Here is a 15,059-nt window from a genome sequence, read left to right as displayed (position 1 = left end):
TGCCCTTGCCAGACAGACAGAGAGAGACAGAGAGACAGAAATGAGAAATCACCCCCCAGGGGGGATGGACATGCCACAATCCCTTCTCCTCTGTTCTCCTCTCAGGATCTTGGGCACGCACACACACATGCCCAGTGAGAGTTTTAAGTCACCGGGTTCGGGACGCGAACCGTAGTCAACTACATGGGAGTCCAGCAACATAGCCATTACGCTAACTGCCGGTCCCTCTATTTGTTTTTTTCTTTGAGAGGAAAGATATTTTTACTAAAGGGTACATGTGCTCACCGGAGAGACAGAAAGCAAGAAATCACCCCCGAGGGGAGATGGCCACGCTACAATTCCTTATGCTCCATCTTCCTCTCAGGATCTTGGGCACGCGTGTGCACACACACACACACACACACACACACACATCCAGCATAAGGTTTAAGCCACCGGGTCCAGGACTCAAACCAGGGTTGACTATGTGGGAGTCCAGTGACGTAGCCATTATGCCATCTGCTGACCCCACCCTGATACACTTAAGTCCAAGTATCTTCTCCCAGTAATGAAACAGAACATTTTTGGTCTAGAACTTTAATAGGAACATATTAAAATGGATGTAATTTCCAGAATTAAAGTTAAGGAGATATAGACTTCCCTTTATTCCTCATGATGTTCAATAAACATTTTATTTGTTTTTTAATTGAGATAAAATTCTCAAAGCATAAAATTAACTATTAACTTTTTTTTTTTTCCTGTAGGGCATGTGTGCCCAGAGAGAAAGAGAGAGAGAGGGAAAGTGAGAAGTCACCGGTAGCCCTCACCACCACTGGAAGATGACCATTCCACAATCTTTTCTCCTCCTTTGTCCTTTCAAGCTTTAGGTACTCATGCATTCATGCCAGGCATGATTCTCAAGCTGCCGGGAACTCAAATCATGAAACTGGTCATGTGGGATCCAGAATCCCAACCTCCATGCCACCTGCTGGCCCCCAGCCATTAACCATTTTAAAGCAATAGCACCTAGCACGCTCACAATGTGGTGCAACTGTCATTTCTACCTAGTTTCAACACATTCTCATCACCCTAAAGAGAAACCCTGTACCCAGAGAAAGAGTCATCTTAATCTTCTATGTACAAGCGCTCCGTAATTTCTCTTTGGAAGAGAATAAAAGAATCTGGACCAAAATTATAGCACAAGAATTTGATTTGCTTTCACAGCTTTTAGGACTTCTTGATTTACAAAAATCACCACAGATTCAAAGCTGAGATGAAGTTACTCCTAGTAAAATATAACCAGGATTGAAAGTCGTAGAAGGCAAGACCCCCCCACCCCCACCCCCATTGAGGTGACTATCAAGACAATTCGCAACTCTGTACAGGACCTATCCTTATCGGAAATCCAGATTTTACCTCAGTGACAGACAGTGCTAAATCGTTTTTTGGAAAAGAGATAAAAAGAACTGAAAGAGAATTCCTTGGGTCTACCAACTAGGACAGTTTAGAAGATAGAAAACAATGAATTATATTAAAATAATAATAAAAAACAAAAAGACTGCCAACTGCCGAAAACCAAACACCTATTCAAATGAAGTTACTCTATTGCTCTTTCAAGTACAATTACAGTTGTGTTGGCTGGGTCCCAATGGGTTAGAGAATAAAAATCCCCAAATAAACCACATAAATGTGAGGGATGAGTCCCTAGGACAGACAGTAGCCTCGTTGCTCAGCCTGGCTTTGGAATGGATGATAAGAGACAGGTCCCACAGAAGCAGGGCGGAAAGTCCAGGCAGGTGCATACCCAGATGCAGAACCTTCACATTGGGGTAAGTCACTATGCACGACCACTGGGAGGTCAAGGAGCCCCAAATTCTTAGAGCCAGACAGGACTCCAAGACCGATCTCCTCCAACTGCCTCCTTTCAGGCATTCAAGATAGTCTTCCTAATACGAGTTCTCCTGCCCAGTTAGTGCTGGGTGTTAGGGAGGAAATTCAGTTTTGTTATATCAAAGGGAAGAGGAAGCTAAGAGGGGGTTTTCTATCTTCCACACTTGCTGATATGCTGAAAAAGATTCAGGGAGTGCTGTGGCCACCTCTGTAACCATCTTAAAGCTTCCAAAATACCATCGACCAAAACAGGCATGAGCCTGCTGGCAACACTGGCACCAAAAGGGCAAGCGACAGCTTGGCAAGTTCATAAATGTTGCTGGTCCTTCTTAGTTTGGAGTCTTTTTAAATTACTTTTTAAGTTGATTTGGATAAAAGTATGTATGGATACAGATTTTCCAAAAGAGTAAGAGTTGCCCCCCCCCCTTTTCAACTAAAACCCTGGGGAGTGTATTCATTAGTTAGCTCAATGAAAATTGACATCTTTAGAAAGTTATTTTTCTTTCTTTCTTTCATGAACAAGACAGAGAGGGGAAGGGGCAGGGACAGACATCCCAGCAGGGTCCTTTCCATCACAATCAACCCCCAACATGGGTCCCAGGCGTATGCAGTGCTGGCGTGTTCAGGAAAGTCTTCGGGCATGAATCGGGAATGGTGCAGGGTGGCTCAGCCTCACAGAGCTTTGCACTACTGCTGCACCGTCCTCCAGACCCCATAATGAATGTTTTAACGAGTCACCTACATGACAGTTACTCTCCACGGGAGCCATGTTGTTAACGTCTCAGGGGATCCTGACTGATCTGCCCAGGATTCTTCCAGTTTGGATACTGAAAGTCTTGTGCCCCAGGAAACTCCTCAGTCTTGGGCAAATCAGGACAGTTTGCTGCCCTCCTGCTAGAGCCTTCGTTTTGGACTTCAGATCTGCATGGCTAACATGTCTAGAAATGGATAGAAAGAGGATTTTCTCCAAAAATAGCTGAAAAATTAAAAATCTCCACCTAAAATTTCCAGCCACATTTCACTCCAAAGATGGTTTTCAAAAAATAACCTAGTGATCCATTTCATTCATTAGGCAAAAAAAAAAAAAAAAAGGCTTCTTACTGTCTGGGGACAATCCACTAATATACAGAGGAAATGAAACCATATCTAGAAATTGGCTACAGTAAATACCATTATGGTGAGGCTATGAAATAGTATGCTATTTTCCCCTTCCATTTCCACACTTTAGAACTAATAAATAATGCATAATATGACAGGTAGACATAACAGCATAAAATTGAAGCCTCGCGTTTCTTTGGTCCTATTCAGAGCCCTTTGGAACCTGTGCACTGCAGGCACACTGTCTGTAGTTGGAGAAATGCCTAAAGCAGCACACTGTCCAGAGGCCACACCCACAGTACCAGGACGTCTGGCCCAAAAAAGGGGCCACTGGACTTCAACCTGTCCATGCGCTCCAGTGTTAAATACTAAGAAAGCCAAAAACCTTCAGTACCTGGACCTGCTGTGGGAATGGCAGAGTCAAGACAAGAAACTGCTTCAACAACTTGGGAGTTCTAAACCCTGTTTAATGAAGAGTTAGATGGTCTCACCTCTGCTACCTGATGCATTTCTACCTTTCTGGAAAGTTAACCTCTCACTCTGTAGATGGAATGAGAGCCCCCAAATATGTACTAATCCCCGGAACCAGTGAATATGTAACCTTAGCTGGATCAAAGGACTTTGAAGATGTGATTAAGGACCCTATGATGGAAAGAGTATTATGGTTTATCCAGGTGTGTGCAATCTTTTCACATGGATTCTTAAAATCAGATAACCTTTCCTGGCTGAGTTCAGAGTTAGAAGGAGATTTGATGTGGGTAGAAAGACACATAAAGATACAATGTTGCGGGGCCAGCAGTTAGCATAATGGCTATGCCGCTGAACTCCCGCTTAGTCGATCACGGTTTGAGTCCGGGATCCAGTGGCTTGAACTCACGCCGGGCGCGTGTGCATGTTGCATGTGTGCATGCCCAAGATTGCAAGAGGAGAATGGAGGAGAAGTGACTGTGATGTGGCCATCCCCCCTGGGGAGATACATCCTTCATCACGGGTGCTATTCATCTGTGTGACGCCTGAGGTAGTATTCTGCATGGAGCCTCAGTATCTGACCATGTCTTACTTGTTCTCTGTATTGACTTCCAGAAATAGATTTAGGACTAGGCCAAAAAAGATACAATGTTACTAGGGTTGGCAAGTGGTTAAGGTGTTGGACTCCCATGTTCAAGTGGGAACTCCAACTCTGTGACAGCTGTCTGAGTCCCAGACTTGAAAGCTTGCTTTCTCACTTTCATTTGCTCTCAGGTCAAACTAAAAATAGTAATGTTAAATAAAATTAAATAAATAATTCTTTCTTTTGAGAGAGAGAGGTTTTTGCTGTAGGGTATGTGTGCTCACCAGAGAGACAGAAAGAAACAGAGAGACAGGAAAGCGAGAAATCATCCGCCTACCCAGGGTGGGTGGCCACACTGCAATCCCTTGTCCTCCAATCTCCTCTTGGGATTTTGGTCAGGCACGCACATGTGCCTGGCATGAGTTGCAAGCCGCTGTGTCTGGAACTCAAACCACGGTCAACTACATGGGAGTCCAGCAACGTAACCATTACACCATCTGCTGGTCCCAATAAATCATTCTTTTTTAAAAAAATGCAGTGTTTCTGGCTTTGAGATGGAGGGAGGGGGCCTCTAGAAGCTGTAAAAGACAAGAACATTCTCCCTTAGTACCCCTAAGAAGGAATACAGCCCTGTCGATACTTTGCTTTTAGCCCAGTGAGATCCCTATAGAACCTGGCTTACAGAACTGTAAGATAATACACTTGTACTACTTTAAGTCTCTAAGTTGGTACTAACTGGTGACAGCAGTAATAGAACACTGATACATCCTTCATCACGGGTGCTATTCATCTGTGTGACGCCTGAGGTAGTATTCTGCATGAAGCCTCAGTATCTGACCATGTCTTACTTGTTCTCTGTATTGACTTCCAGAAATAGATTTAGGACTAGGCCAAATATACTCCAAATCCGTCTGACCGTACAAAACAACACTTCCTTTTACTTGTCTACTTTGTTTAGCTTCTTTCTTCAGTTCGTTAGCACAGAGACTACTTACAAGAAAAACCACTGAGCATAACTGAAACCAATAATTTGCATGAAGGAAAATACTTTTAGTGAGAGTAGAAAATGCCAAATAACACAAAGTTGTGTGCTAAGACACAGTCATTTTCAATGTCTCCCTGGAGCAGGCTGGATGGCCCAACTGGAAGATGCCACTGACCTCTGTGAGTCAAGGACGAGGATACCAAAGGGCACAGTGAATTGTCCTATTCAACATGCCAACAACCCCCGTAGAGAAACTCTGCTAGGATTGATTTAGAAAGTTTATTTAATAGCATGAAAGAAACCAACACAATTAGCCAATGGACAGACAGCAGGTACTTATAAAACAGTCTTCATTAGTAATATTTAGTAGAATATAGGGGCATCCTAGCCCCCACTTGATTTAAGCATTTAAACCTAAAAGAACCTGATTATGGGGTAGCAAAAACTCTGCCTGGTCTTAAAAGCACACACACACAAAGGCCTTTCTTTTGATAACCTTTCATCTCTAGTAGAGATTCCCAACCTTTACTACACATCAAAATCACCTGTTGACCCCAGGTTTTGCATCCCCTTCCAGAAAAAAAATCAGCTGGGGACTTAAAAAAAATAGATAGATAGATAGATAGATAGATAGATAGATAGATAGATAGATACATATATACATACATACATACATACATACATATATACATATCAAGACCCTTCCCCAGAGATTCTGATTTAACTGCTCTGAGTAGGGTCTACATGTCGCTTTATTTATTTATTTTTTCCTTTATGGGACAGAAAGAGGGAGAGAGGGGGGAGAAGGAGGAAGGGCAGAGACAGGTATTTTGGCAGGGTCTTGCTGTATGGTGACCTTCCTGCCTGTCTCCCAACTAGCTAGGATGACAGGTAGATGAAAACACACCTGGTATATTCAGGTTGGCCCAGGATCTGAACCTGTGCCTCCCATGTGACTTCCAGTCTCCTAAACCATGGCACTACCTGTGCACCATCACAGCTAGGCCTGAATATTATTCTTCTTAAACAATTTCCTGGAGATTCTGATGTGCACCCAGGACTAAGGACTGCTTGTCCAGTAGGGAGCAACCTGCTGGGCGTATCCATGTAGATATGAGGCTTGAATCCATTTTTCTCCGCCTGCATTTGTAGTCTAGTTATCACCACCATCTAATCCTCCAAAAGCGAAACCTAGGGTTTACTCTAGATGTCTTCCTCTCTCCTTTATGTCTCATCTTCAATCAGCAATTCCATCAGTTCTCCCAAATCCAGTCCATCAATTTCAGATCCCGGTGAGATCCCTACAGAACCTGACTTACAGAACTGTAAGATAATACATCTGTATTACTTTAAGTCTCTAAGTTGGTATTATCAAAAGTCCAAATCTGAGGGCCTCGCTATTGCAAGTTGACGACTGACCCTCTTATCTTTAGGTAGGTCTTAGACCTAGTAAATGCTAAATACTTCCTGAATATATAAAGGATAGCTCCAGTAAACTAAGGGAGATTGTCAGTTGGGATATTTTTTATTAGCCTTTTGCTATAGCCACTGAATATTATATACATAAATAATTAAAAATTCAACAATCGAATTTGAGCCAACATATCATCCAATTGGAAAGAAGAGACATGGCAAGGTAGGCATATAAATGAAGCAATCCTGGCCATGAGCTGATCACTGAAACTGGGTAATGGGGAGATGGGGGTTGATTATTTAACATATGCTTGAAATTTTTATCCTGAAATTAATTTTTTTTTAATTGGGGAAAGATATACCAGTTATTGACTAGAGGAAACTGTGTTTTAGTGTGAGTGAACAAACGCATCAGTACCTATTTCAGGATTATGGTGACCTTTCAAGTCTACAATCAGATTCAAATGGCTTTAGCTAGTTTCAGACGTTCAGTAAGCTTCTTCAGGAGGAAACCCCACACCATTAGATTGACCTTCTGTTGCCACTGCTGGAAAGACCCTTAGCGTGTCTACAACCAATTGGTTATGATCAGAGTTTACCCTTCTCTGATGTCATCTTCTCTGAGGTTCTGTCTTACACAGGGCATGTCCTCAGTGTTTGCGACTTGATCAATCACATTAAGGCTCAAAGCCTCAAAGGCTCTGCAGCTCAGGTTTTCAGAAGAAGATGGGAAAACGAACGTGAAAATCTGACCTCAGTTATCATTACCGAGTTCCATTTTTTTCTTGAAATCCTGAGGTTGTGTCAAAAGTGATAAAGACTCTGAATGTTTCTTTTCAAAAAAAACTTCACATCCTTAAGTGCTTTTATCTATAGGACCATGTAAGATTTTTTTTTTTTTTTCCCCTCTTAAAGTTCTGTTTAAATTCAAGAAGAGCCTAGAAGAAAATATTTCAGATTTCTTACCTCTTCGGTTCTCAAAGCCTGAGGCTCACTGGCAGATCCGGCTGCTGAGAAAACAGAGAGAAAAAGGTAGGTTTTATGAAAAGGAAAAATAACATGACACATAAGAGCTAAATGATCAATGGGTGTTGCTGTAGATAGGACTGTGAAAAGGCAGTGTCGGTGGAAGGGTTGGAAGGGTGGAGGTAGGGCAGGGAACTTGCAGGTTTCCATTTTGGAGCCTAGAAACCAACATTTTGTGAACTCTTTTTTAAAAACAAACTTGTAATACTGGTGTCCTTTTCTTTGTGAAGTTTGCTAGCCTGTAAGAAATCATGAACACACCGGAATCTAAGTGTAGCGGAGTCCTGGGTGACAGAGGTTATGTATTAGTGGGATGACTAAGAACAAGCTTTGCTCTGACCTGACAGGATGCACTCCTAGCAGAGGCAGAGCCACCGAGATGAACACTCTTGCTCCAGGCATTAGGGGCAGGGTTGGAGTACATACAGTTTGTATGCATCTGACCCTTTAAGTGGGGAGCTAGAAAGCTGGTGGGTTTGAATGTATCTTTAGCATCCACACCTTCTATAGGCTGTGAAGAAATAGAAAGACACCTATAGCCTTTGCCCCTGATGACCTCCATGGATCTGGAGCACAGGTGGCCCAGCTTACCTGGAACCTAAAGTGGTTCATCCCTAAGAAAGTAACCATGTAAAGGAACCTCTTTACTCGTGAAAAGTTTCAGTGCTCCTAGCTCCAAGGGAATTGCCCACGCCTCAGGGAGCACTTTGCCATGTCTATGTTGTGTTTTAGAGCAAAGACAGGCCTCATATCTAGAGGACTGTGACATGAGAGGGGAAATCAAGTGTACATTGGGTCCTAAGCCAAAGGATCATTTGGGTCTCTAGAGACCTCACATTGCTTGAGACTAGCACGTGTGCTATGGTCTCAACCCAACCAATTATATTCCCAGACTACTAAAAGGGTTCATGTGCTTTTAAATGGGCCACAGTTATTAGGAAACCATTATCTCAGTGGTTAATGACAGCAAAAGGGAAAAATAATAAAATAAAACCAGAAAGCCAAGGTCAAAAAACAACCTATTTTCAGAAAATGACCCTTGGGATAAAAATGACTAAGTCAAACTTGCAAACTGAGCCTGTCCAAGGCAGCTCTGGGTCCAGCGCGCATACATTAATGGTGGTACTGTAAATTGGTACAGTCTCTCTAGAAAGCAATTTGACACCAGTTATCAAGAGATTCAAATATGTTCCCAATCATTATTTTAGTGACAAAATAAATACAAATTTCAAAGGGTAGTTTGGAACTAGTAGGTGGCATGGTGGTTAAGTCACTGGTTCCAGACCTGGCAGCTTGCTTTCTCACTTTCCTTCTCTCTCTCTTTCTCTGGTGAGCACATAGGGTGTATGACATCCTATAGCAAATTAAAAATAATGATAAAATAATAAATTAATTAAATTAAAAAGAAATATCCTAAATATCAATTATACATCCAATGAAGTGAAATAGAAACTCCGCATGACAGAAATTTAAAACAATGAATATAAAAAATTTAAATTATGAGGAAAAATGTACATGATACAAATTAAGAGGAAAGAAAATATAAAATGCTATATACAGTGTGAAGTCAACTAATTTTCAAATATCTATACATATATGTACATATTTTTCTAATACATTTCTATGTTTTAATATATATCTTTCTAATATATCATACGTATAGGCTAACACTTAACATTTTCTATATGCATATACATACAAAATATATATCATGCACATACATACAAAATATATATTATGTACACACATAAAACTCTGTAGCATACTTACATATACTATCTTTCTAATATATTTTTTTCTAGAAAAAGATGAGAAGAAAATAATATAAAAAATGTAAATGGTATATTATCTCTGTTTTATAGAATAACGAGAGTGGGGGACATTCCTAGGTATGCCCCAAGATCCGCTCTTCCTCCAAACTTTCAGCAGAATTTTTTTTTTACTTTCAGTAGAATTCTAAGTTTAACACATAAAGTCAAAACCAGCTACTTTTCTCAGCCTCCCTTGAGGCTAGATGTGCAGCATTGTGAGAGTTCAATAGGATGTAGCAAAAGTAACACATGTAACTTCTGGGTCATGTTCTCCCCTTCCAACTTTCTCCCCTCCTGCTGGTTTCAAGGAGTCCTTATGGCAAGTCACCTTAGCCATGAAAGCAAGAACAAGGCATCAGGAAAGACGGAACAACAGATAAAAGGAGCCTGGGTCCCTGTATGACCTCATGGAGCAGAGCCACATTGCTAGTCTTGGGCATCCACCTCTGGATTGCTATGTAAAAGAGAACTAACTTCTAACTTCTATTAGCCACTCTGAAATCAGACCTCTGCTACATGTAGTTCATCCAATAACTTAATGGACAGGGTTGTTTTTTAAAAACAATTTTCAGTATTTTCTAATTTTTATTAATAGACATGAATTACGTTCATGATGGAAAAAAATTTAAGTTAAGCTTGGTTTACTAATAGTTAAAAAAAAAAATCTAAATATTGAGTGAAGTTTGGGTAATACATGCCTCCTTTCCACCCATAAGAAGGAAAATGAAATCTATAGGTTAGAATAGTTGCTACATCATAAGCCAGCACACAAACAGCATACAAACTTCCATGATGCTTCAGTTGAAGCCTTTTAAAATAGTTTTAATAAAAAAAGTGGTTTCAACTCTAAAGAAAATCTGTTTTAAAATCTGCTTGACGTATATTCTTAAAAATAACACTTTAGTCCATATATTATAATTACTCATTTAAGAGGATACCCAGACTTCGTACAGTAAGATTTGTTAGCAAAAAGTCTTCAAAACAGATTTTTATGTGCACTCTTATAACTCTAACGCAAGGTGTTGTTTGTTCTTCATATAGAAACATAATGGCTCACTCCCACTGTGATCCCCCTGGCCCAAATACTCAATTGGCTAGCCGTCAACTAAATGTATGCTTTCATTTTATGTTCCCTGGAGTGGTGACAGATCAGGCAGAGGTTCCATAACCTCCCTATCTCCTTTGTTACCCATGGGCCTGCATTATAAGGTGACTGTCCACAATAAAGGAATCGTATCTAGTCCATAAAACAGAGAAGAGAAAAAATAAACCTGGTCTACTTGAGAATCGCACCTTAAACAATGGCCTCATTAAAACCAGTCTCTAACCATATTAGAATAATACACTGAGGATCATTTAAATCCTTAGTAATGTGACGCCGGCAGCATTGGACGCCTCTTAAAGGATCATTTAAGCTTGTGCACAGGCACACAGACACTTAACCAGGTTGACCTTAGAGACTTAGATGTAATTATATATCAGATAATACAGCAACTGTTTTTCTCTTTCTTCCCAAGAGAAGGCCAAATAGTGCTTCTCTCCCTTGCGAACGGTAACACCCAACACTAATATGGCTAGCTTCTAGTCCACAACGAGGGCAGGATGCAAGTTTCTTCACTTCGCTCTCAGAATGACTGCCAGCGTGTTTCAAGAACCCCCTAAACTCTCTCCTGTAACAGGCAGATGGAAGCTGATAGTCAAAGCTCTGAATTCGCAGTTTCTCTCCCCCTTCCCTTTGCACGAACATAAGCAAGCCAACTCACTGGGCCTAATTACCATGGTAACAACATGCGCTGTGATTATGAGTGTGTTTGTTTTTTAAAATGACTCACAGATTGTTCCCCAGAAGCCCCAGACACACAGGTTTCTGGCTGGTTGAGAAAACCCATCCAAAGTTTTCTTGCAAATTTTTTGCTCCTGTTATCATTACTGGTATGATGGAGAGAGATGCAGCAAATCAAATATGCCCTTCTCCTTAAAGATGGAAAGAAAAAAAAAAAAACACCTGGTTTCTTAAACATTCTAAGATTAATCAATTTAAACCTCAGGTTTATAATGAAATTAATTTGAATTTGCTCACTGGAGATAATTAATCTGTTCCTAATTTAAATAACTAAGGTATTTCGTAATGTAGTTTTAGGGATCTGAATGAAATTATCGGGTGAAATAAAATTTGTAGTAAAAAATATCAAATAAAATAGCCTACATCTGTAGGTACATGGTCACTTGAGTGTTTCAAAGACTCAATGTAAATCTTAATACTAAAAAAAATTTTTTGAGAGATTTTAGCTATAGGGCATGTGTACTGCCTGGAGAGACAGAGAGAGAGAGACAGAGAGACAGAAAACAAGAAATCACCTCCTAGAGATAGTCACACTGCAATCCCTTCTCCTCCATTCTCCTCTTGTGAGTTTTAAGTTGCAGGTCCAGTACTCAAACCACACTCAACTACCTTAGAATCCAGCAATGTTCACCATTATGCCATCTGCTGGTCCCATACCAAGATGTTTTTAAATCAATGTTCAAAACAAAGACATCTATTTTTAAAATGCAGGTGTGAAAGACTCCAGACATTTGGAAGAACTGTGGACATTCATTTATTTATTCAAAAAATACTACTGTATGCACTATTGTTTATAACTGGAGCCTCACAACAGGGCTTAGGGAAGACTCTTCACACTGGCAACAAAAGGCCGTGGGCATGGCTCATGTATTAGCTTCTCTTAGAAAGCTCCTTTGCTTCATAAGGCACATTGTGGGTAAAACTTGCCATGAGAGGAACCATAACGTAATGATCCTATCAGAATGCAGAGTCCTAACTGAGACGTCACAGTTGATTCTCTCAAAAAAATACATCTACAAGCAGTTTGGGTATGTTGATCCCCTCTGTGTAAAATGGAAATAAAACTTATTTTAAAAGAAATCTAACTGGAGGATCAGCACTTAGCATAATGGCTATGTCACTGAACTCCCATGTAGTTGACCATGGTTTGAGTCCTGGACCCAGTGGCTTAAACTCACGCTGGACGCTTGTGTGTGCGCGCCCAAGATCCCAAGAGGACAGTGGAGGAGAAGGGATTGCGGTGTGGCTATCCCCCCGGGGGAGGGGGGTGATTTCTTGCCTTCTGTCTCTCTGTCTCTCTGGCGAGCACATGCACCCTGTAGCAAAAACCTCTCCAAAAAAAAAAAAGAAATCTAACTGGAAATCATTTTACTTAAATCCCTTGATGGTAACACATAATACATTACAAACACATAATGTGCATGCACACACATGCATGTATGCATTTATATATGTTACTTACAGTGACTATTTACAAGGGCCAGCAGGTAACGTGAAGATTAAGGTGATGGATCCCACATGGCTGACATGGCAGTTCAAGTCAGGACCCTGCGGCTTAAAATCACACGAGGCACGTGTACGTACCTGCCCAAGATCCTGATAGGAGAAAAAAGGACTGTGGCATGGCCATCTCCTCTGGGGGCGATTTCTCACTTTCTCTCACTCTCTCCCACTGTCTCTGGTGAGTGCACATACACTATAGCAAAAAAGAAGAAAGAAGGACGAAGAAGGGAGAAGGAAAAAGAAGAAGAAAAAAAGGAGAAAAAGGAGAAGAAAACATACTTTTTCCAACTAGCACACACTTTGTGTACTGTTGCCAAAGCTATATTTTTTCTCATTAAGATGTGCTCATTTCCTGGTTCTTATAGCTTCTTTCTGGAAGTGACGCGTATCACTTCTTATATTTCACTGGCCAGGCCAAGGTATATGACCACACCTAATGAAAGCAGACAGGGAAGCATAAACTTACCATGAATTGGGAAGGAAAACTGAAAATGTTTAGAACCAAGTACTTGGTTTCCTGAATAAACAGTGGAACCTAAGATTAACACAACCAAGTGAAAAAAAAAAAAAATCAACATCTGACGATCCCAGGGCAATAACCTTCTTTAGGTTACTCCTTACTCTGAGTTCTGAGCACCTATGATTAACACTTCCGCTAGAATTTGTTAAGAATCTCTTCGAAAGAATAAAACCTACTCTATTACAGACCTAGAGTAACAATAACAATTACACAAATAGTTACACTTTTGAATAATGACTGTAATTTAGGTGCCATGCTAAATAAACATGTTACACACCTTACATCGTTTCCTCCTGACAATTTTGTTGAGTATAATTATTATTTCCCATTTTACAGATAAGGAAACTGAGGCACGGGAAGTTTAAGGCACTTTCCCCAGTAATTCCAGCTCTAAGCCCTTGATCTTCTATGTTCTACTGAGTAGTATGTCCTGGGCTATTATTTTTTGACATTATAGTGTTTTAGGATCACCTTAAGATCTACACTAAAAGGCAAACTCAATTTTTTTTTTTTTGGTCAAGGTATTTGACTTTTCTTACTTTTTTTTTTCATTTTAATTTTAAAAGTTTTAGGGCTATTCAATATCAACTATATTTTTTCTTCCAAAGGAAAAAAAAATAATGAAACTGTTAGTGAAAGGGCTTACTGCCCGCACACAGCAATGTCCCCTAAACACAAGCATCATTCATGAGATTTTTTTAAAATGGCAAAGGACCAATTCAGTTCTCCAAGAAAGACCTCTAAAAAGACAATGAGATCTTTTTTATGTTTAATTTCTTCGCAGTTTTTCTTACGTGGCTCTGCACAAATCAGATAAATCCCCCTTTTTAAACAGAGCTCTGTTGGCAAAGCCTGGAAATGTACTTTGCTGTTTAAAAATGCAAATATAAGAGTAGGAAGCACTCAATCATTTCTTACAAAAAAATGGTACTCTACCATTAATGCTTAGTCTTAATGCAGAAATACACCTTCGAGACAGGCCGTCAAAACACTGCGATGACAGCAGTCCCACCGAGATCTCGCCTTCTCCCACCTGCTGCCTCGCCTGGGTAGCCACTGAGATACAACACAAAGTGGAAAGCAGGAACCAAGGTGGAAATGCTACGAGCCTGGAACTGCAGATGTTGTCTCTGGAGTCAGAGAGTGGAAGCCCATTTTCTAATTAAGTCAGAACCAGCGATCTCTGAATTTATTCTTTCCTCTTACAGGTGCTGTAATCAACGAAATAACTTTCTAAAGAAAAAAAAATGTTTTAAGTGGAACAGACATTATACCCCAAATCTTTGGTCTCTCTAGCTTATTCCTTGGCCCAGGGTAGATTTTATTGAGGTCAAATTGATTGAAATGACCTGTCAGGAAGACTCAATTATGTGATGTCATATATTGTGTGGTCGGAAAAGTCATTTTTGCAAAGATAAACATAGAGACATATGTCATGACTTTTCTGACCACCCAATATATTTACTATGTATTTATATATCACATGCAGATCTGGGTTGTCTAAATGAAACAGCATTCTGCTTTCTCATTGCTTAAAAGATCTGAGTATTTCCTTCTGGAAGGTTCTGTTCAGAAGGTTATTCGTCACTTTGTCTTGCTCCAGCCATTCTGTGTTTTCCTCTAGGATTCTTTTTCCAGCCTACCTCAATCACACATAAACAAAAACCAAGTTTTTTGTTTATGTATGTGGGTGTCTGGAGAGCCGTGTCATCTTGGTAGGTTCTTTTTAACCTTTTTGAGCCTTGATATCTTCACTAATCCAGTGGAAATAATAGTGGCAAGCTGTTGACTGCCTACCCAATAACTGCACCCCTTCTTCCTTGCTCACAGAACCAGACGTTTTATTCTGGGGTCCGGTGTCATGTTCTTTAGAGAGTCTGGGCAGTTCCAAGTCATTAGGAGGAAACTTCCAAATGTACCCATCACAGCGGCTCCCTCTT

At 40.4% G+C, this 15,059-nt stretch overlaps 1 protein-coding gene across 3 annotated transcripts in view; it reads right to left on the bottom strand.

Moving 5' to 3' along the window:
- GNG2 (G protein subunit gamma 2) overlaps positions 1 to 15,059 on the bottom strand; it is a 150,173-nt gene that overhangs the window by 124,051 nt on the left and 11,063 nt on the right. For 2 of the 3 annotated variants that reach the window (XM_006160537.2, XM_027776628.1), the window contains exon 2: positions 7,383 to 7,426. The gene's annotated coding sequence lies outside the window, so the exon portion shown is untranslated. The remainder of the gene's footprint in view (positions 1 to 7,382; positions 7,427 to 15,059) is intronic. The other variant, XM_006160538.2, reaches the window with a different exon arrangement.

The sequence above is a fragment of the Tupaia chinensis genome, unplaced genomic scaffold (assembly GCF_000334495.1).
Source record: "Tupaia chinensis unplaced genomic scaffold, TupChi_1.0 Scaffold000688_1, whole genome shotgun sequence".
Lineage (NCBI taxonomy): Eukaryota > Metazoa > Chordata > Mammalia > Scandentia > Tupaiidae > Tupaia > Tupaia belangeri.
This window is presented reverse-complemented; position numbering and strand designations above follow the sequence as displayed.